Genomic DNA, 23193 nt, shown 5'->3' on the forward strand with positions numbered 1-23193 from the left:
CTCACAGGTTAGCTGACAGCTCTTCTGCTTTTGCCATGTTTTAGTACACAACAACAAGTGCAGCAGATCTATGAAGAGCGCAGATACATGCATTAACTAACTCATGGGAATTTTGAATTAAAATGAGCTTGCAAAATGTAGATCATTCCCAGAGTTTATTTAATTTTTTCTACCCATGTCCTCTCCATGGAATCGTATCCTTGAATCTGTAATACAACAAAATGATTGGTCACGGTCTGACATGTTACTGCTGCCCATACCGTCCACACTGAATACCTTGATGTAGATGTAGAGGCAGTGTGTATCAGCCTAGCGATGATCCAGAATTAGAGAAAGGACATCATGAGTGGCAGTTGCACTGTGACAGATTGTGACAGTGAAAGTAGTTCTGTTTTACACGCTTACTCTTAGGAACCCTGTGCTGTTACTGGGTAGGGTCTCCTTTTGCTCCCAAAACAGCCTCAGTTCTAAATGGCATGGATTCCACAAGATGTTGAAACCATTCCTTTGAGATTGTGGTCCACGTTGACATGATCGCTTCACACAATTTCTGTAGATTTGTCACTGCACATTCATGCTGCACGTTCCCCCATCCCGCCACATCCCAAATGTGTTCCTTTGGATTCAGATCTGGTCACTGGAAAGGCCACTGAAGGACACTAAACTCATTGTGTTGTTCATGAAAACCACTTTGAGACAACCTTTTAATGTGGAGTATGTGAATTTCCCCTTGGGATTAATAAAGTATCTATCTATCTATTATATAGTGCCTTTCATATCTATCTATCTATCTATCTATCTATCTATCTATCTATCTATCTATCTATCTATCTATCTATCTATCTATCTGTTATATAGTACCTTCTATCTATCTATCTATCTATCTATCTATCTATCTATCTATCTATCTATCTATCTATCTATCTATCTATCTATCTATCTATCTATCTATCTATCTTTGCTTTGTGACATGGTACATTATCATGCTGGAGGCAGCCATTAGAAGATGGGTAGAATCTGGCCATGAAGGGGTGCAGCAATACCCAAAACGCTGTGACATTCAAGTAATGATTGATTGGTATTAATGAGCCCAAAATGTGCCAAGACAACACTGCCCACACCATTACACCACCATCCACCAGTCTGAACTGCTGACACAAGGCAGGTCGGTGTATGGATTCCTGCTATTGTTGCCAAATTCTGACTTTGCCATCTGTGTGCCTCAGCAGGAATTCAGATACATCAGACCAGGTTATGTTTTTCCAGTTTTCAGCTGTGCTGGTGTGGTGAGCCTGTGCCCTCTGCAGCTTCGACTTTCTGTTCTTAGCTAACAGGTGGTACTGTATATAACTTGACATGGTCTTCTGCTATTGTCACCCATCTGCTTCAAGGTTCAACATGTTGTACATTCTGAGATGCTTTTCTGTGCACCACAGTTGTACAGCGTGGTCATCTGAGCTACCGTAGCCTTTCTGTCATCTTAAACCAGTGTGGCCATTTTTCTTTGACCTCTCTCATCAACATGGCGTTTCTGTCTGTTATTGGATGTTTTTGTTTTTTTGCACCATCCTCAGTAAACTCCAGAGACTGCTGTGTGTGTGAAAATCTCAGAAGATCAGCAATTTAAGAAATACTCAAACCAGCCTGTCTGGCACCAACATCCATCCATCATCCAACCCGCTATATCCTAACTACAGGGTCACGGGGGTCTGCTGGAGCCAATCCCAGCCAACACAGGGCTCAAGGCAGGAAACAAACCCAGGGCAGGGTACCAGCCCACCGCAGGGCACACACACACACACCGAGCACACACTAGGGACAATGTAGAATTGCCAATGCACCTAACCTGCATGTCTTTGGACTGTGGGAGGAAACCCACGCAGACACGGGGAGAACATGCAGACTCCACGCAGGGAGGACCCGGGAAGTGAACCCAGGTGACCTTACTGAGAAGCAGCAGCGCTACCCACTGCGCCACCGTGCCGCCCCTGGCACCAACAATCATACAATATTCGAAATCATTGAAATCACATTTTTTCCTATTCTGGTGTTTGCTGTGAACATTAACTGAAGCTCCTCATTTTATTCTTGATTGACTGATTAGATAGTCGCAGGTGTTCCTAATCATTTACACAATGAGTGAAAGCAGCTGTCCGTTTTTGACAGTACTGACCCTGATAATATGCGACTCTTAGTGTGTTTGGTGTGTTTGTACTCTCTAAGTGACCAGCTCAGGGTTATATTAGTCCACAGCCCAACAGTGAGACCTCTAGGAGGCGCCATTGAGCAAGTCAACAGCCCTCCATTTCCTACACTTTCTAATCCAATACAGGCAGGTGAAGCCTATCCTGGACCTTTCACTCTCCCAAGGCACTTTACGGATGTGATGCATTTGTTTCCATTTTTGCCCTTTGTAGGCCATGGCAGATCAAGGGAGTCACACACGGAGTCCCTGGTGGTTTAAACATGGCACACTGTGATTTTATATAGTGACTTTCTTTGTGAACATTACTCCAGTGTTGGTAGGCCAGTTAACCCAACTTAGGCATCTTCAGGAAAACTGGGGTACCCAGAGAAAACATGCAGAGGACCTACAGATAGGAATCAGGACCAGGATTTGACCTGTGGTGAGGCAGACCATCCAGCGAGTGAAACTTCAAACGACAGCCCTCCTAACAGCTGAGTGGGCACATATTGACACATTTATGGGTGGGGATGGGGACACTTTAATGAGCGCCTCTGCCAGTCCGTAAGCATTTGCGGTAGTAAATCATTAATAACCAGCTTTGGGATTTGTTTTCTTCCTAAATCAGCAGATAATGAAAATGCACATTTCCTCAGAGCCCACTAGTCTGTAGCCTTCTGAGATAACAGATAAAAGAGCAGAGACAGCCTACGTGGGCATGTCTTCATGTCTTCATGACCTGAGAGGTAGCAGTCATAAAAATACAACTACAAGTGAAGATGAGGATGTGAGGAAGGGGCTTTGACAGACAGAATGGTTCAATGTGTGAGACTACCCCGCACATCTGGGCCTACTTGAACCTCTGTCTGTGGCACTCTCAGGGTCCAAGTAAATGTTTGAAGGCCGGGCTGTAGGACATCGAACAGTCAGTCAGTCAGTCAGTGTGATGTTTCAGCCTGGGTTTCCTGGCTTATGTTTATTTTCCTTTTCATGGTTATTTCCGTTGTTTTCATGTTATTATGTCATTTCTGTCATGTTTATACATTATTTGTCATGAACATTTTGAGAACCTAAGCATACAGTAAAGTCACAAAATCAGTAAACAAAACCCTACAAGGAGAAGGATCCGTCAACCTTTGCCTTGTAACACAGGGGAAATAAATAATTGTAAGATAAAATATTTATTAATCCAAAATGATTTTTAACAAGGAAGCTCCAAAGAACACAAAAGACACCGTGTGAGTTTCCGGAAATAAGAAGGTAATCCAAGGCAAACAAGTCTCAAAAACACAAATCCAGAAGAACAGCCAAAAAACAGAGCAAGGCTTCAAATTCCAGTCAGTCCACAAAAAAGAAAAAGGAACAATAATCACTAGAACTCACCAAAGCCACCAAGCGCATTCAATGAACCGCAGCAGACTGGGGGCTGTCCTCAGTTTTTATAGGGCTAAGAGCAGCCCCTTGATGGTGATAAGCAGGTGGGAACCACACACAAGACAGACGGGAAAACAGCAGAACAAGCATAGACACATAAAAACTTAATGGTCAACAAAATTAACATAAAAGAATCCAAAATCAACTAAAAATAATCAAAAAAAAGAATTTGTACCCCAGCTTTGGGGGACTCTGGCTGAAACGTAACATTATTTAGTATTGTGTATTTATATTTTTTGATTATGTTGTATTTTATGGGTGGATACTCTAAAGGCAGGGCCACCATGATGCTGGAGTCTTTATAGTCAGGCTGAGGAGAAGGTCCTTCAGAGGTTCATGGAGGTTTGTGGGGTCGTGGACTCTTTACTGGGAGTACTGGATTGGATTTCTTCTGGTTTATTGGATTTTTTTTGCTTCTGCCTTTGTGTTACGGTTGCAGCACATAAAATGGTAAAAGTGTTGTGAGGTGTCCAAACCTGAGAAAAACAGCAGGCCAGCCTCCCTACCAGCCTTCCCAGATAAGGCTCAAAATATAATTATAATGCCCTCACAAGGACAAGGATTACCATAAACCCCTGGGTTGTACAGAGATTTGCCACAAAATAATCATTATAAAAGGAGCTTTATTAACAAATATAAGCAAACATAACAAAATGCTCAAAAGAGCAAAAAGGAGGCAAAAGGAATATCCAACAGGGCAACCCAAAAGCAAACAAGTCCCAATACAAAATACTAAATCAAAATCCTTAAATTGAGGGGGGAAACAAGAGTCGTAGAAACCAGTAAATCCAAAGAATTAAAGGAACACTCACAGAAGGCCCAAAGCGCATTCAGTGAACCACTGGATGGCACTTCCAAGCCCACCTTTTATGGAGCTTGGGACGGTCCCTGGCACTGATGTATTGGTGGCTCTGCTTCTTGGGGGTCCACCCATAAAATTCAAGGAACTTAAAGACATTTGAAGAAACAGTGCATGAATATTCTTAAAACGTACAAAAACAACACATGAATCATATTGACTTAATGATAAATGAAGATAACGGAAATATTCATAATGAATATCACAAAATGAAAAATGAATGAAAAAGACACAGGAAATGAATATAATGAAATGTCAGAGGAAACCACAGTACCCAGAGAAAAACACACGTGGGCAGACCATTTAAACTCCACATGGGCAGAGAGCAGACCAGGATTTAAATCTCAAGTCAAGGGACACAGCAGTGCTAACCACTGGCACCACCAGGCTGCCAACTTATTTTAACAAATCCTAAATGATCAGCGTTTCCTCCGGGCACTCCGGTTTCCTCCCACAGTCCAAAGACATGCAGGTTAGGTGGATTGGCGATTCTAAATTGGCCCTAGTGTGTGCTTGGTGTGTGGATGTGTTTGTGTGTGTCCTGCGGTGGGTTGGCACCCTGCCCAGGATTGTTTCCTGCCTTGTGCCCTGTGTTGGCTGGGATTGGCTCCAGCAGACCCCCGTGACCCTGTGTTTGGATTCAGCGGGTTGGGAAATGGATGGATGGATAAATGATCAGCATTCAAAGTCCAGGATCTATGCAGGCATGCATTCCCGCTTCTCTTTGAATCTCACAAGTCAACCTACTTATTGTCTTGTAAAGCATTGTGTTTACCTTCACTTGGACTTACGTACAAAAATTTAACCCACTTAATCCAGTTTAGGAGTCAAGGGGGCTGTAGTCCATCCCAGCAGCACCAGGCGTAAGGCAGGAGACGGCCCTGGGGAGGGTGCCAGTGCATCCTCTAAACAAATCTCCATTTATTTCTTAAAGAATTGCTTAAACATGGCATGCGGCTGACATGTCACACCTCTACAGTCTGTAAACCACTACCTGTGGGAAAACAAAGAATTGTACAAACCTGAATCTGCACAGCAGTTTTCCAAAGTGAGTTTTGTGAAGTAAATCTCAAAGTTTTCACAAATCAGAAATCCACTTGTATGCATAAGAGCTTCCCACATAAATAATCTTTAAAGTGCTCCTCATCAATAGACAGAAAAAATGAAGCGTTCTCAGAAAGCAGATCATTCAGTCAGTCAGCAGTTCAAAGAGCGATTTCATAATCAGCCCACCCTGACCTGGTATTTACCAGGTGATAAATATTTCACTGATAGCCATCATGTCTGCCGTTGCCATCAGCTAACTTTACTAAAGTATGATTGTACGTACATACGCGATATGTATATATTGTCACACACATACCCATGGGAGGCAGCTAAAGGGCTTGAGTAAGGGCAGTTCCGAGTCATGTCGGGATGTGGCAGAGTGCGCTGACTCTTTTTCTCCCTTTCCTGCAGACCATTCACGGGAGATTCCACCTGGCTCTCTTGACGTCACTTCCGGGTCCAAGCCTATGGTGGTAAGACCTTGCCGGCTCCGGCCCCTGTGATGTCACGTCCGGGCTTGAACCAATGGCTGAAGACCATGAGCCCGATCCCTATGACCTCACTTCCTGTCTTCCCCTTTAAAAGCCTGCACCTTTTCCCTATTCCCTCAGTTCTGTTTGGACTCGGGTTTGTGCACATCAGTGTTGTGTTATTTGGAGAAAGCAACTTTGCAGCCAGGAAACCAAATTATACGGGTGGCTGCCCCAAACCTTTATATGACTCTGTCTCAAGTTTGTGACTATATACATATACATAATATATATATATTGTGGGGAACAGCCCGGACACAGACAGGTAGACATGATGTTATCACCCAACACACGTTTATTATTCATATTTACAGAGCACAATCCCAGTGCCTCAGCACCAATCACCCCTTAAGTCCTTGGTCACACTCACAATGCCTTTACAGTCTCTGGTCCACCTCCACTCCTCTCCACCAAGCTCTTCCACCCGACTCTTGTCCCTGACTGGAGGGAGGCGGCCCCTCCTATACACCCCAGATGGACTCCAGGTGCATCCCAATGAGCTTCTGTGGCCACACCCCTGTGTGGCGGAAGCTCTGGTGGTGTATCCGGAAGTCCTCCGGGTGTCCCCAATACTCTTCCCCCCCAGCACTTCCGGGTGTGGCGGAAGTGCTGAGATCCAGGGCTCCCAAGGCATCGGGGCGCCCCCTGGCATTGACCATGGGCCCCTACAGGGTAGAGCTTCCAAGCTCTGTACTCGTGGCCCCCACAGCAACCAGGGAGGACACCCCCTCATGTTCTGGAGGAGGCACAAACCCTCCTCCGGTCCTCCTGGGAATCCCATTGGGCATGAACCCCAGCTGGGTGCCACAATATATATATAATATATATATATAGCATAGTTTACTGTCAAATAATGCACACATGTTTCGCCCTCATTTGGGCTCATCAGGCGTACACACTCTACTGCTCCTCTTGCGGGGATCGAACCTCGGACGTCAGCGTCAGAGATGAAGTCCCTTTACGTTGCGCCACAGCGTGTGGTTCGTTTATTTGACAGCCTGTAGGTCCGGAGTAATTACATTCATTGCATTCGTAGTCTGAGTCCCGACCTGAATTGTGTGGGTGGTGGTTACCTACCAGGTAACGCTTGTGGTTGGTCTGCCATTCGGCAAACATCCGCCACGGTGCCCTCTTCAGTTGCGATCTTAAGCTAACCTCTCTGTTCCTTCTGCTGTATTTAACCCCTCTGTCCCCTCTGCTTCAGTCCCTGTAGCTAAGCCCTCTGTTTCGGTATCCCCATCTGTAGCTAACCCCTCTATTCCTTCTGCTGTATCTAACGCTTCAGTCCCTGTTGCTAACCCCTCTGCTTCAGTCTTGCCCCCTGTTTCAGTATGCCCATCGGGCCTCTCTGTTTCAGTCACTGTTTCCTCAGCCCCTGTTGCAATTCCATTTGTAGCTATCCCTTCAGCCTCCTCAGTCGTGCCTGTTATGTCCGGTGGTTCTGTTGTGTCTAAACCCTCAGCCACTTCTACTTCAGGCGTAACAGTTATGGCCGGTCCCTCTGCTGTCTCTAGTGCTGACAATCTGAGCATTTTTCGTCAGGTCGACAGACTGGCGTTTAATAATACAGAAATAAGACACCCCTTAAATTTCGCTGATTCCTATGAACTAGAGTCTTACGAGGAGGTGTTTAGCAGTATTTATGAGACGCTGCAAAGAATTCTGGATAGTTTTTCGGGTACTTTAAATCCACAAGATGTCGTACAGTTAGAATTGCGTGCCGATTCCTTACCTATTAGTGTTTTCATACAGATGACTGGAACTAATATTAATGCAGACGATTTTCTTCAGCAGACAGAGAATCTTCTTCAGAGTCACACAAGTGTATTAGCTGATGAGTCTCTGATGCTAGTCGTACAGATTGTTCGGGCACCGAGCGGGGGTGCCAACGGCGCTCGCAAGGCATCCGCTCTACTCAATCATGAAATAATCAGAAAGAAAATGAGGCATTTAATTATTTCTTATAATTACGGGAATCAGCTCTGTTTTGCCTTTTGTCTGCTTACCCTAAAGGAAGACCGGTACAGGCAAAATCCACACTTTGTCATGCTCAGATAATCCAGCCCTGCTCTGAAGGTCGTATGCTTCATGCATGCATAACTGTGGAAAGCACTTTGAGATACATTGTTTGTATGAAAATCCATCCATCCATCCATTTTCCAACCCGCTGAATCCGAACACAGGGTCACGGGGGTCTGCTGGAGCCAATCCCAGCCAACAAGGCAGGAACCAATCCTGGGCAGGGTGCCAATCCACCGCAGTGTATGAAAATGTGCTATATAAATATATGTTGTTGTTGTAGAGATAGCAGAGGGATCCATTTTGCCTCGAGCTTGGTGAAACTGCGGACATCTTCAGTAATTTCAGCCAAATGCTTTGAAGTGAATGGGGAAGGAGATACTGAGCCAGTCTGGAGTGGATTCTAATGATCTAGTGGCCAGTTAAGTGGACCTCTGAGCTAGAGGAAGCATCTGCCAACTATGCAGAACTGATTATGGTGGCCAGACCCTGTGTTCAGATTCAGCGGTTTGGAAAATGGATGGATGGCTGGAAGTATCAGAATTGTAACATCTCCCATAGACAGGAAACACAAGTTCACTAAGGCTTACTCTCCCGTGGATTCGACAGCAGGTACTCACCTCTCATGAACCCAAAAGTGCAATTTGTTTTTATATTTGAGTCCGGGGACACTCCTTCCTGTTTGCATCAACCGCACAGCACTCTGGGTAATTCTACTAAAGGGCTAGTTTCACACATTACACACGGGACACATACAAGTCCATACAAAGCAACATTATCTTGAAGACACAAACACACCAACACATGTCCAGTTTGCATCTACTTGTGCGTTTTGTGTTTAAATCGATTTGCAACTTTTCTGCTAATTGTTACTCAACGCTAGGATTAGCATTATACACTTGACTACTACAGCTCTGTGATGTCACCCTGGCCTGGCAAAGCATCTTGGGGTGCTGCGGAAAAATAAAAGTTTGCTTAAGCTGTCTGCATGGTGAATTTCCAGAAAAATATTTGCCGAACAAGGATACCTGCGAACACAGCATATTCACTGCGAAAAACGCTTTGGGAGATTTTAGTCACCAACACTACTGGTGTCTAATCCAAAGGTGGCATGTTGCCCCCAGAGGAGCTGATAATGGATTCCAGAAGTAAATGTATTGGAGTCATTAAATTAAATTCTTAGCCTTTAAGCATGCCACACAGGCGCCCAGGTGAGATGCCCAGAACTGGAGGTAACCCGGGCACCTACTGCCTTGAATGACTTGGGAGGCAACATGATGCCAAGTAACGTGCCAGAGCTGCTTGTCTTCATTTGACCTCATGAAAAGTTAAAAGACAAACAGGCCACCCACTCCAGCAGGGGAGCCAGCCTGTGGTCAGGAGGGCAGCTGGGCGAAGGTCAGGGAGCAGAGGAAGGCAAACAGATGGAGAGGCGAGGAGAGAAACTCGTATTTAAAGAAGGTCAACAACCTTTTAGTTAACTTGTGGTGCCCAGGAAATGTGAGGAGAGCCGATAACAGAATGAAGGGCTTTGCACTTTTTTTAGTTCAGTTGTTTATTTTTGTATAGTGCTGTTTACTGAGTGCAGGCGCAGAGTGCTGTAACAAGTCCACAGGTAAATACAAATACCAGCTTTAGAAATTATTAATCACGTAATGAGTACACATCAAGACAATGATTTGTTGAAACAGATAGGAAAAAACGAGGTTAAAAATGGATTAAAATAAATGGAGTCCAGCAGAATCAGTAATTGTTGAAGTATGGCCAGGTGACAAGATAATATCATCGCCCCATGGCAAAAAAAAGGAGGTGAAAACTGGCATGACAGCTCAGTATGACAAGGTGTAAAACCTGAGGTTATTCTCACAGCTTCCATCAGGGGCTCACACATCAGGCTCGCCATGTAAAGGAGGTGGCAGGATCAGGGTGGGCACAGGGCGCTCGACAGGTAAGCTTGAGTGTGGCACTTGACTGTGGCCATGCTCTGCCCTGCCTTCGGACTTTTACATGCCCATTTTTTTTAGTTGTTTTGTTTCATTCATTTCTAAACAAAGCACTTTTGCACTTCGGATTCATCACACCCAAATCACGCTGGCACTTTAGTGGGCAATCGGGTCCAGGCTTTGTAGGAAATGAGCAGACATTTTTTAGAAAGGAGGTGTGAAGTTCACAGCAGCGACAGAGAAATTCAGATACAATGGGGGGAATTTCACAGTGAAGTGCCGAAGCGTGGCTGAAGTCATGAAGTCCGGGCACAACGGGAGCAGAGGACAGCAAACAAGCAGGACGAGTGGCTCACGGGTTCACATTCACGTGTGCCAGTCAACAGCCTCACCTCAGAGTCTTGACCACCAAGTCACTCAGGTGTGACCCTAAGTGAATCAGTCCCGGCCTCCATCCTATCACCCACACCCACTGCCATCTGCTAGGAATACCAGTGCGACCTCAGTGCCATTTCTTGACACAAATGGAGCTCGTCCTCCTGGACTAAATGGCACAAAGTTAGGTTGGCACCCTTGTGAGTCTGTGCCATGGCCAGTAGTAATGACCCATAGGTGCAGTGCCAACAGCTCACTCCTTTTGAGTCATCACCATTTCTTGCTTGTTGTGTGTGTCAGTCTGCCCACAGTTTCTGGGCACAACCACTTCCTGACACAGAATGCATGTTACAGTGGCAGAGAGATGGCTTCTTTCTCCATGTTTAGAATTTTCAGGCTTTCACTCAGTTACCTGAACGTGTTTTATGAGTAATGCATTATATCTATAAATTACTTTATTGGCCAGTGATAAGTGCCACACAGCGTGGTATAAGTGGCGTTTGCACTGGCACAAACCTCACTTCACAAGTGTACAGAATGGGTGGGCATTAAGTAGCACCTTATGTTTACAAGCTTGAGCAAGAGCAAGAGACTGGAGTCGAGAGGCAGGCAGAAAGGACAGCTGATGATGGTCTGTTGGTTTGGGCGGTGGGGCTGAACGTGAAGCTCATGTAGCGCCACTCACCTACAGGGTTGAATCTTACTGTGGTGTTTGAGGGGCTGAGGCTTTGGACAGGGGTGCCAGTTCAACCTCCACCTCAGATGCACACCAAGTCACACAACTTGCCAATGTGAAGCCCCTTGAGATGCTGGATTATTATGGAAACCTACACAGTGTGGCCCCCTAGTGGATAAGACTTTAGACGCAAGGTAGGGCTGCCTGTTGAAACTTCACCGGTGATTCATATGTAAAAATAATAATAATAATTCATTACATTTATATAGCGCTTATCTCAGTATTCAAAGCGCAATCCACACAGGGAGGAACCGGGAAGCGAACCCAAAATCGTCCACAGTCTCCTTACTGCAAAGCAGCAGCACTACCACTGCACCACCTGTGATCTATCTATCTATCTATTATATAGTGCCTTTCATATCTATCTATCTACCTATCTATTATATAGTGCCTTTTATATCTATCTATCTATTATATAGTGCCTTTTATATCTATCTATCTATAGATCTATTATATAGTGCCTTTCATATCTATCTATCTATCTATCTATCTATCTATCTATCTATCTATCTTATAGTGCCTTTTATATCTATCTATCTATCTATCTATCTATTATATAGTGCCTTTTATATCTATCTATCTATCTATCTATTATATAGTGCCTTTCATATCTATCTATCTATTATATAGTGCCTTTTATATCTATCTATCTATCTATCTATCTATCTATCTATCTATCTATCTATCTATTATATAGTGCCTTTTATATCTATCTATCTATTTATCTATTATATAGTGCCTTTCATATCTATCTATCTATCTATTATATAGTGCCTTTTATATCTATCTATAGATCTATTATATAGTGCCTTTCATATCTATCTATCTATCTATTATATAGTGCCTTTCATATCTATCTATCTATCTATTATATAGTGCCTTTTATATCTATCTATCTATTATATAGTGCCTTTTATATCTATCTATCTATAGATCTATTATATAGTGCCTTTCATATCTATCTATCTATTATATAGTGCCTTTTATATCTATCTATCTATCTATTATATAGTGCCTTTTATATCTATCTATCTATCTATCTATCTATCTATCTATCTATCTATCTATCTATCTATCTATCTATTATATAGTGCCTTTCATATCTATCTATCTATTATATAGTGCCTTTTATATCTATCTATCTATCTATCTATCTATCTATCTATCTATCTATCTATCTATCTATCTATTATATAGTGCCTTTCATATCTATCTATCTATTATATAGTGCCTTTTATATCTATCTATCTATCTATTATATAGTGCCTTTTATATCTATCTATCTATTATATAGTGCCTTTTATATCTATCTATCTATAGATCTATTATATAGTGCCTTTCATATCTATCTATCTATTATATAGTGCCTTTTCTATCTATCTATCTATCTATTATATAGTGCCTTTTCTATCTATCTATCTATCTATCTATCTATCTATCTATCTATCTATCTATCTATTATATAGTGCCTTTTCTATCTATCTATCTATCTATCTATCTATCTATCTATCTATAATAATAATAATTCATTACATTTATATAGCGCTTTTCTCGGTACTCAAAGTGCTATCCACACACGTACCACATTAAGTTTACATGCTGACCACGATGCAAAGTGAATGAGCTGACAACGACCAAAATGCATTAACACTTGTGCTGGCCTGTTTGACCAGCTTGTCAATATCCTTCTAGTCAGTAGGTGGCACTGTTTGGTCAATGTCGCATACCTAACAATTTCACAGCAGAGGAGGAGAGTTGCTTACATCAGGGGTGTTGAACTCCAGTCCTGGCTGCAGGTTTGTCATTCTAACCATCTTCTTCATCAGTGACCAGTTTTTGCTGTTAATTAACTCCTTTTGCCTTAGTTTTAATTAACTTGACTCAGGCCCCTTAGTTGTTTCTTTTTCCTTAATTAGCAGCTAAACAATAATGAGACACAAAACAAGCCACCACATGACCAGCTCACCTGTGCCCATCACACAATATGTGGAAATAAAGAAAGGTGGAGGTCTCAGTAAGGTTGATCAACAGAAAATCAACAGCTTTGGAAATGTCTGCTGTGGCAGAATGAGCGTAGCCACAAGGTGTTGGAATTAAATAACGAGTTTAATTAACAGCAAGAATCGGCTTCTCATTAAGAAACTGGTTGGAGTTTGAAGCCTCAGTTTAGCTGGTCATCTGTCAGCTCATTTCATGTTTCATTTTTGTTTGGCTACCATTTAATGATGAAAAGAATCAATTCAGAGGACTGAATCCTTACAAACAGACCTATTAAAATGAAGGGAAAAGGAATTAATTAGCAGTGAAACCTGGTCACTGATTAGGAAAAGAGTTAGAATGAAAACCTGCAGCCACTGCGGCCCTCCAGGCCCAGAGTTCGACACCTGGCTTACATGATTGCTCAGCGAAAGATGGCAACGATCAATGGAATGAAGAGTTGTGCCTGTTAAGTTTGTCCACCAAAGGGCTGGAGAACGGTACGTGGAAGAACGACTGCAGGCAACAGAAAAGCAGGTTTAAGGCGTTGGTGATTTAATCAGAATTGACGGCCCACTCACTGCTGAGAAGTACAGGTAGATTAGATAGATAGATAGATAGATAGATACTTTATTAATCCCAGAGGGAAATTCACATATTCCAGCAGCAAAAATATTTACTACCCATTCTGTATTAACGTCATGGAGGTGTCTGCTCAGTGCCAGCTTGAATCTGCAGCAGGACAAATGACCCCAAACACACGGCTTCAATCACAAAAAGAGGAGCACCAGATGGTAGGGTGGCCACAGAGCCCCGATCTCAACCCCAGCGAGCCAGTCTGGGATTACAGGGAAGGCGGCCATAGTCTGCAGTGGAAAAACCGCCCAGGAGCGGCGCTGCAGACACTGCATGACAAGGGGGCTGAGAGAAGTTTCTTTTTATTTCACTTTCTAGTAAACGCTATACATGGCATTATTTTCAAAAGCACTCCAACTTTAAAGCATTTCTTCACAGGTGCCTATAGGAGGATTTATGTTTCTATGTCCAGTCTACGCCACAGTTACTGTACGCACGTAGGCTACTCGGACGAAAACAGTTTGTACTTCTGCATCAGGCACGTACCTGAGCCCAAGCTGGCGGTGTTTGTGGCTTACAAGGACACCGAATGACCCATTCAAACACACTCAGTTTTTCCTCCCTGGATTGTTACTCCTCTTGTTACACATTTCCTTCCATAGGCGAACATTTTTCCACTTTTTATACATTCACTGAGTTCCAACAACATTTCTTTCTATTGCACATTTTCATACAGTAATGCATCTCAAAGAGCTTTAGGCTACAAGATGACATAAGAAAAGTCATATGAAGTGAAAAACAAGTAAGATTAGGCAATAATGTTAAAGAATAAGTAACACAGACAAACAGTAAAGTCAGATGGCCAGGAGGACAGAAAAAATAAATAAACAACCAAACAAAACTCCAGTTAGGCTGAAGAAAAAAAAACAAATAAAAAACCTGCAGGGGTTCGAAGGTCAAAAGACTGCGCAGCCCCCACTGGGCACTCGGCCATCATAAATGGTCCGTGTACTTTTTGGTATTTGAAATTTCGTTTTAGAAAATATCATTTAAAAAAGAAAATGACACACTTATTTGATTTTCATCTTAAAAGGGAAAAATAAAAAACGCAAAACAATTACTTTTTTCCTTTTGTTCTTTCACACATCAGTAAAGAAAAATTTAAGAAACGAGAACAAGAAAAAGCCTTTTATTTATTTTGTCTGAACCGGACGTTTTTATAGCTCAACAACCTGGTCAGGTAAGGCACCACTTGCAGCAAACACTGGTCACTGGTGTGTAGACTGGACTCTCATCGTGACGTTGGAACAGAAGTCAGACGTGATTTTAGAGAGGGTCACTCCTTAACTGTTCCGAAAAACAACGTAATGGTCCATCCTCTGCTGATGCCAGTGTAACTTCAAGGCCGTCGGTCGGTGTGTTGTGAGGAGGAGGACTGTTCGCACATGTCGTCAAAAATCACGCAGAAGAAGAAGTACGACACCGGGTCTGTGTACTTTTTGGTATTTGAAATTTCGTTTCAGAAAATATCAGAGGCGTGACCACGAGGGGCTGGGGTGGGCACTGGCCCCCCAGAGACTGCGAAATGCACTGTCTGTCCAATGAAAACTATGGAGAAGAATAACATTTGATTTTCAAAACTTGACTTCTTTCCAATCGGCCCGTTTGAATTTGGGGCGTATCCGTCAGTGTCTCCTCCACTAGACAGGCACCGTGAGGCTCACAGTAGTGATGGGAAGTTCGGATCATTTTACCGACTCGGACCTTTGATTCTCGTTGAGCAAAATGAACGAATCCTTTTTCGAGTCATTTCGTTCATTTTAGCAAAATGTAATTAAAATGTTACCTGTTACCTCCCTAACACATCTACTGCTTACACAAATGTTGATCACACTACAAACAAGACAAAACTATAATGCTATAAGAAACAGAAAATATCAATTCATTGTTTACCTGGGTCTTTAGTCTATGATTCGCTCACCTCGCCTCTTATCTGACAAGTTTTCGGGTTTGAGTCGTTCGTTCATCACGTGACAACCCAATTAGCTAACCAAGGCAGTCTGAGCCAGAAACAGAATTGATTAGTTCATCTCTCGAGTCTTCGGGTTCGAGTCGTTCGTTCTTTTGTCATGTGACCACTTACCGGCTCAGTCAAATACTAACGTAACATTCTATTTGTTGTATGTTAGATCATATTTAGAAACTATCATAAAATTATCAAAAATATCTAAAACGCACTGCGGTGGGTTGGCACCCTGCCCAGGATTGTTTCCTGCCTTGTGCCCTGTGTTGGCTGGGATTGGCTCCAGCAGACCCCCGTGACCCTGTGTTCGGATTCAGCGGGTTGGATAATGGATGGATGGATGGATCTAAAACGCATTTTCTTATAAATAAAAAAGGTCTGTCAATTTCTGTCACTATGATTTTGTTACTGTTTCTTGAGGATCACTCCCACGAGACGACTCGTTCTTCCCGAGTCACATTAAAGATTCGAATCGTTCAAGAACGACCCATCACTGCCTTACAGTTCACTTCGCCGCACATTTTGCAGCACGTTTTGAACCTGTTGACCACATTCTTTAATTAAAACAGCGTATACGTTTCATTCTCCTTTTATTTTCTGGTTGGTAACACCAAAGGCTATGCATAGGTGGCTTATTAAAAAGCAGACATCTTCAACCTCTGTCCCTCTGCAAGCTGCTGGCTCCACGGTTGAGCCCAGCACCGCTGCTACCAACACGGAACACAGCGCACCCACGTCGGGAACTGAAACTCCAAAAGATGTAGATAAGCCTAAGCAATCCTCCAGCTCTGCGCCTGTGTCAGGTACTCCAAACCTCAGCCTTCAACAAAATATACAGTCTGGTCTGCCTGACTTAAATATGGATAGCCCATCCCAGCCCATTTTAATGAATTATCCCAAGCGTGCATTCGGAAAGACACTCAGATGTTTTAGTGCAAGCTGGTATCAGTCTCGACCACGGCTTGAATATTCTGTTGTCCGTGATGGCAGCTTTTGCTTTGCCTGCCACAAATTTAGTGTTTCCAATTCGGACCGCGAGGACATATTCACCAAACACGGCTACACTAATTGGAAAAAAGCTCTCGAAAAAGACGGTGGCGGCTTCCACAAACACGCGTCAAGTATCCCGCACGTCAGAGCCATGTCTGCATCACAGCACTCATCATTGGCGTGTCTTCAGCTCCATGCGAAAGCTCTTTCTCTACTTTGAACCGCATTCTCACTCCACTCCGCCGAACAATGCTGCATTCAAGGGAGAGAAATTTAGTCATTCTGGAACATGAGAAAAACATCACAGAAAATCTAGACATGAATGAATTTATTTCAGAATTTGCCAAGAGTAACCGCAGACTGGTCCTGTAGATAATATCCAGGTTAAACGCTGGGAACTGATGTCCTGTAGCCTCCCATGACTACAATAAGCCACGTTTCTGTTCTTGCTCTCATATGTTGTATACATTTGACTTTATTGATATTTACCTTGGGCAGCACAGTGGCGCAGTGGGTAGCGCTGCTGCCTCGCAGTTGGGAGACCTGAGGACCTGGGTTCGCTTCCCGGGTCCTCCCTGCGTGGAGTTTGCATGTTCTCCCCGTGTCCGCGTGGGTTTCCTCCCACAGTCCAAAGACATGCAGGTTAGGTGGATTTGCGATTCTAACTTGGCCCTAGTGTGTGCTTGGTGTGTTTGTGTGTGTGTCCTGCAGTGGGTTGGCACCCTACCCAGGATTGGTTCCTGCCTTGTGCCCTGGGATTGGCTCCAGCGGAGCCCCGTGACCTTGTGTTCGGATTCAGCGGGTTGGATAATGGATGGCGCAGAAGGAGAAGTCCTTCCAGTTTCAAACAACGAAGATGCGTCTATTTTGTTGTTTTTGAGCTATTACACTTTCATTATTTGAATCACAAATAAATCCAGAAAAGTATTGACTGCTATTTGTTACCATAGAATTAAAAAATACCTTACTTTCCCTCATTTTATCCTTTAATCAAAAACCAAAATCTGAAAATTCCTTTCATTTTCGTTTTTTCGTTTTTGCTTCTAAAATGAAATTTCAAATACCAAAAAGTACACGGACCCGTAAATGTTCCTAAATCAGTCCTCTTTGTTTTCGTGCTTTACATGATAGGATTTGATGGTGTTGGTCTTGTGGTCAGCTGAGACCCCCGCCTTCACTCCATCATCTCAGGGGGCTGCATGGTGCCCTGATCAGGTGGTGGTGGTGGACAGAAGAACTGGAACAGACAGCAGAGAATAGTAGAGGTTAATAAAGACTGCAGATCCCTGACGAATGTGGTAATTCTGTGCCCATATAGTCTATTAGGAATGCAACCGAAATGTAGCTATGAAAAATCTATATTAAAATAATGGTTGTTTAGCAGTTTTTAAAAATGTTCTACAGTATTAGCCTGATGAATTTCTATTGGTAAAGTACTCCAGATTTTAGGTGCAAATCAACAAAAGGCTGCCTCACCACCACTTCGTAGGTTATATAGCGCCCTGACGTGTGGAGTACAAGTCACAGGAGGTTCTGCTCAAGCTTTATAACACACTGGTGAGGCCTCATCTGGAGTCCTGTGAGCAGTTTGGGTCTCCAGGCTACCAAAAGGACATAACAGCACAAGAGAAGGTCCAGAGAAGAGCAACGAGGCTGATTCAGGGCTACAGAGGATGAGTTCTGAGGAAAGATGAAAAGAGCTGAGCCTTCACAGTTTAAACAAAAGACGATTAAGAGGAGACCTGACTGAAGTGTTTAGAATTATGAAGAGACTTAGTCCAGTGGATCGAGACGGCAACTTTAAAATGAATTCATCAAGAACACGGGGACACAGTTGAAGACTTAAGGGTCAATTTCGCACAAACATTAGAGGTTTTTCTTTACACAGAGAACAATAGACACTTGGAATAAGCGACCAAGTCGTGTGGTAGACAGTAAGACTTCAGGGACTCTCAAAACTCGACTTGATGGCCTGTTCTCATCTAGATTGTTCTAATGTTCTTTTCAGGTTGGCTCTTGGAATTATAAGCAGATCACCATTAGAAGATCTAAGGTTACGACTTGGAGTGTAAGGGGACAGACATTCAAAAATAAACGAGGGAACAGATTATTTAAGGCTTTATAACCCGTCGGTAGCATTTTAAAATCAATCCTGAGCCCCACAGGTAACCAATGTAACGACGCTAAAACTGGTGAGATGTGCTCAAATTTTCTTTTCCTAGTTAAGATTCTGGCTGCTGCATTCTGCACTAACTGCAACCCACTGATGTCTGTCCATAGGGAGTGAATCACAGTAATCTAGTCAGCTAAAAACAAACGAGTGAACGAATTTTTCAGGGTCTTATAACTTTTGTTATATTCCTTAAGTGAAAGAAGGCAGACCTAGTGATCTGGTTAATATATGATTTAAAGGTTAGGTCAGAGTCATTGGTTACCCCTAAAGTTTTTACCTCCACCTTGATTTTTAAACCTAAGGGATCAAGTTTATTTCTAACTAGCTAACCCGCGGTGTAGCATACGCCGCATAATCACGCCGCTTTTTTAATGATTTTTAAGTACAGGGTAAAAAATGAACATTTGCAAAATCCGTAATTTAATAAACCACCCATCCATCCTCTTCTGCTTATCCGAGGTCGGGTCGTGGGGGCAGCAGCTTGAGCAGAGATGCCCAGACTTCCCTCTCCCCGGCCACTTCTTCTAGCTCTTCCAGGAGAATCCCGAGGCGTTCCCAGGCCAGCCATGAGACATAGTCCCTCCAGCGTGTCCTCCTGGTGTGGCGGAAGTGCTGCCCTTGCACCTGGAAGCACTCCGGGCATCCCTGGAAGGTCCTCCCTCCACCTTCCCAGGTGTGGCAGAAGTGTTGATCTCCCGGGCTCCACAACGCTTGGGCCGCCACCATGGCAGTGGCCATGGGCCCCAGTGGGTTTGAGCTTCCTTGCTCCGTTCCCGTGGTCCCCTCATCATCCAGGGTGGTTGCCCCCTCATGGCCCGGAGCATGTATAGACCACCTCCCAGTCCTTCCAGGCGTCCCGGCTGGGTCTGACCCCCAGCCTCCTGTGACAATGGCCCGTGTCTGCATTAACCCGCAATCATTTACTGCTTTAACCAGTGCAGTTTCTGTACTGAAACACGTCAAGAACAGAATGTTGAATCAAGTAATCATTTAGCTGCTTAAAAAAACTGCCTGCCAAACTGGAAGAGAAGCGCAAACCCGTTTCAGGAAATACCAAACAGAGCTGCAGGGGTCTGCGCAGGGTCTGGGGTCGACGAGATGCGTTGTCACATTTTTAAGGTGACGCTGTAGGCACCTGGGATGATGACAGAGCTGCAGTGTAGGCTCGACACCAAAGTATAAATCAGCCTTAAGGCTTTTGCGCAGTAGTGTATACTGTATATTAGGGGTAGGCAACGTCGGTCCTGGAGTGCCGCAGTATGTGCAGGTTTTTGTTCCAACCCAGTTCCTTAACGAGAACTCAATTATTGCTGATGAAGCACATATTGCTTAAGTGACATTTTAATGCTTCATTTTAGTGGTCTCGCTTGTTAAGGTTCTCCAACCTTAATTGCTTATTTCAATCTTAAACTGCTGCATTCAGTGTTTTAATTGCTCCTTATTAGCAATAAGATGTAAAACAGGGGTAGGCAATGTCGGTCCTGGTGAGCCGCAGTGGCTACAGGTTTTCATTCCAACCCAATTGCTTAATTAGAAACCAATCATTGCCAATCTCAGACCTTATTTAATTTTATGGCTTGTTAGTCTGTGCAATGTAAGGCTTTTATATCGTAGATTTTTTTCCTTTCCAAGGACATCATCCAAATGATTTGAAGCCTAAAACAGATCATTTTCAGTCTGTCACATTTTTCTATTAAGTGTTTTATTAAATCAAACCGTGCATGATGAACACACACAGATGTAATTGGAAAAAAGCTAGCTGGAGAACTGCTGGCTGCTTTGTCTTTTACATCTTATTGCTAATAAGGAGCAATTAAAACACTGAATGCAGCAGTTTAAGATTGAAATAAGCAATTAATGTTGGAGAACCTTAACAAGCGAGACCACTAAAATGAAGCATTAAAATGTCACTTAAGCAATATGTGCTTCATCAGCAATAATTGAGTTCTCGTTAAGGAACTGGGTTGGAACAAAAACCTGCACATACTGCGGCTCACCAGGACCGACGTTGCCTACCCCTGCTGTATATTACATGCTATGGTGTTTATTTAGTTTGATTTTTTGATACTACAGTATATTTCTTCCAGCTTACTTGTACTCAAAACATCCAAGAACAGACTCAACACCTCAGATCTAAAGCCACTCATTCTTTAACAAATACGTCTTTGGAGCACCGAGAGAACAGACAAGCTGGAATTTGAACCCAGAACTCTGGTACCCACTGCACAACCCCACTGACTTCCAACGAAACTAATAAATTGAATCCTTAACACTTTGTGCTTGCTTCTCCATTTATGACCGCTATAAAAGCCCTAATGGGATTATAATGTTTCCCACCTGATGTCACGTCATGAAGGAGCTGACTCAGGCTCCTTATCTGTGTTACAAGTGCACTTGGGCCTCTAATAATCAGGCATTTCATATCAAAAGCGTGCACTTTACCTGATGACAGCATGGCTTAGCGTATCGGAACCTGCATGGCTGCCAAAGAGCACCACCATCTGCAATCAAGCACCTTTAAGGAGGCTGCTAAAGGCACACAGCTTGTTTGTATGCCCTTGCCTTTGTCACTCATCTAAAGCAAGTCGTGAATTAGTTGGAGTGTGTCGCTAGGCATGTTACATTAGATGACCAACTTCACAGGAGTGCGCCACCGTCTGAGTCTGACTTGCGACGATATGCAAATGAAAGCACGACTGAAAATTGCCGGAAAGTCTGTTTAATGTGACATGGCCTTTGAGCACACTGTGATAGATTCAGTTACCTGACAACTGCAGAGATCTGGGTGCACATCATGTCCATGTCCAGGTCTGCATGGACTCCCTGTGTGTGTTTCAACATCCAGGCCTTGTGTGTTTGTTACTGTAAACTGGCTGCTCTAAATCAGTGTTTCTTAACCTGTGCGTCACGTCCTGCTCTGTATTTGCGCACCCTGGCTCTTTGATATTATACAATTCTACGAAATTCTGACAAGCACCCATGGAAGCTGAAAACAGAGAATACTGTATATCATCTGTGTTGGAGAAAACGCTGCCTAAGGTCATCACTGACCACAAAGAGATAAAAGTCTAGCAGTCAAAAAGGTTGAGAACCAAAAGACTTGATTGGCAATTTCTCTCATTCATGCTGGGACAATGTATTTTTCTGGGATTCTTGGTGCAGCCTTGCACTCATCTGGGGGACAAGCCAGAAAGATCACAACTCAGTCAATTCAGGTAGCTTTCTTTCATCTGAATAGTCTGACCTATAGTTCCAAGTTTGTAGTGGAACTCACATGGAAATTCTGACTCGGAAACTCAGATTTACAGTTTATCCGAGATAATGTCAATGCAGCATTACTTAAAGAGTTTCAGGACCAGGGGCCTCATGTATAACGACGTGCGTAGAATTCGCTCTATAACATGGTGTAAGCACAAAAGCGGGAATGTTCATACGCACAAAAAAATCCAGATGCATAAATCTGTGTGAACGCCAACTTCCATGTTCTTCCGCTACATAAATCCCAGTCAATGTGAAAAGTAACACACGTGCACGCGCCTGCTGTCCCACCCCAACTCCTCCTTCTCTTTGAATATACAAATCAATATAAATGGCCCTTAAGCTCAGCCTTCTGTGAAAAGACAATGGCAAAAGCACGAGGGAAAATAGAAGAATTTCAGCGAATACCAAGTGAAGGCAAAGAAAAACGTACTATTTGTTGGTTTAAACAGTGATATAATCAACAAAAGGAAGCTGATCGAGCGACATAGCATGTCGGAGAAACTCAAAAGTTCAAGTTCACAAATTTGCACAGTGCCCAAAATAAAAAAGAAGTTGTCAGATATCAAAGTCGCCATCAAAAGACGAGTTGTAGCCCATCATCTGAGTGTCATATGAAAGGTTATTAGGGTACAGAGAAAAAAAAATAGGCACACAGTGGGAAAAAAAGCACGAAATGTCAACTTTAATCTCGAAATTTCCACTTTAATCACGTAGTTTATTTGTCATAAAAGTAGCACATCATAAACTTCATCTTAAAATCGTTTACTAGTTTCTCAAATCCCATCGTAACTAAAGTAACACGTTAAATGTTCTGTATTTGATCTTTATTGTGCTCTATGTGTGTGAATCACTACGTGCTTCTGGGCTTTCTCTTCCTCCGACAGGACACAGAATCCATTACATTCATGATATTACAACTCTCTGAATAATTAAAATACTTAGAAGTATTTGTGATATCATTTTCATGATGATATGAGTTAAAGCATGTTATTAAACATGGGAACACGGTGGCACAGTGATTGTTCATGTCTCACGTAGGATGCTTGCTGCGCCATGCGCAACCTT

The 23193-nt window shown here is 43.2% G+C and overlaps 2 protein-coding genes across 3 annotated transcripts in view; both read right to left on the bottom strand.

The window, feature by feature from the left end:
- The window catches only part of slc29a1a (solute carrier family 29 member 1a), a 198321-nt gene extending 192460 nt beyond the window's left edge, over positions 1 to 5861 (bottom strand). Inside the window, exon 1 of one of the 2 annotated variants that reach the window (XM_051919215.1) lies at positions 5842 to 5861. The gene's annotated coding sequence lies outside the window, so the exon portion shown is untranslated. Of the gene's footprint in view, positions 1 to 5500; positions 5659 to 5841 lie in introns of those variants that run through there. The other variant, XM_028820183.2, reaches the window with a different exon arrangement.
- LOC114666113 (spectrin beta chain, non-erythrocytic 1) overlaps positions 1 to 23193 on the bottom strand; it is a 521913-nt gene that overhangs the window by 243834 nt on the left and 254886 nt on the right. The gene's annotated exons all lie outside the window — the stretch shown is intronic.

Source organism: Erpetoichthys calabaricus, chromosome 15 (assembly GCF_900747795.2).
Source record: "Erpetoichthys calabaricus chromosome 15, fErpCal1.3, whole genome shotgun sequence".
NCBI lineage: Eukaryota > Metazoa > Chordata > Cladistia > Polypteriformes > Polypteridae > Erpetoichthys > Erpetoichthys calabaricus.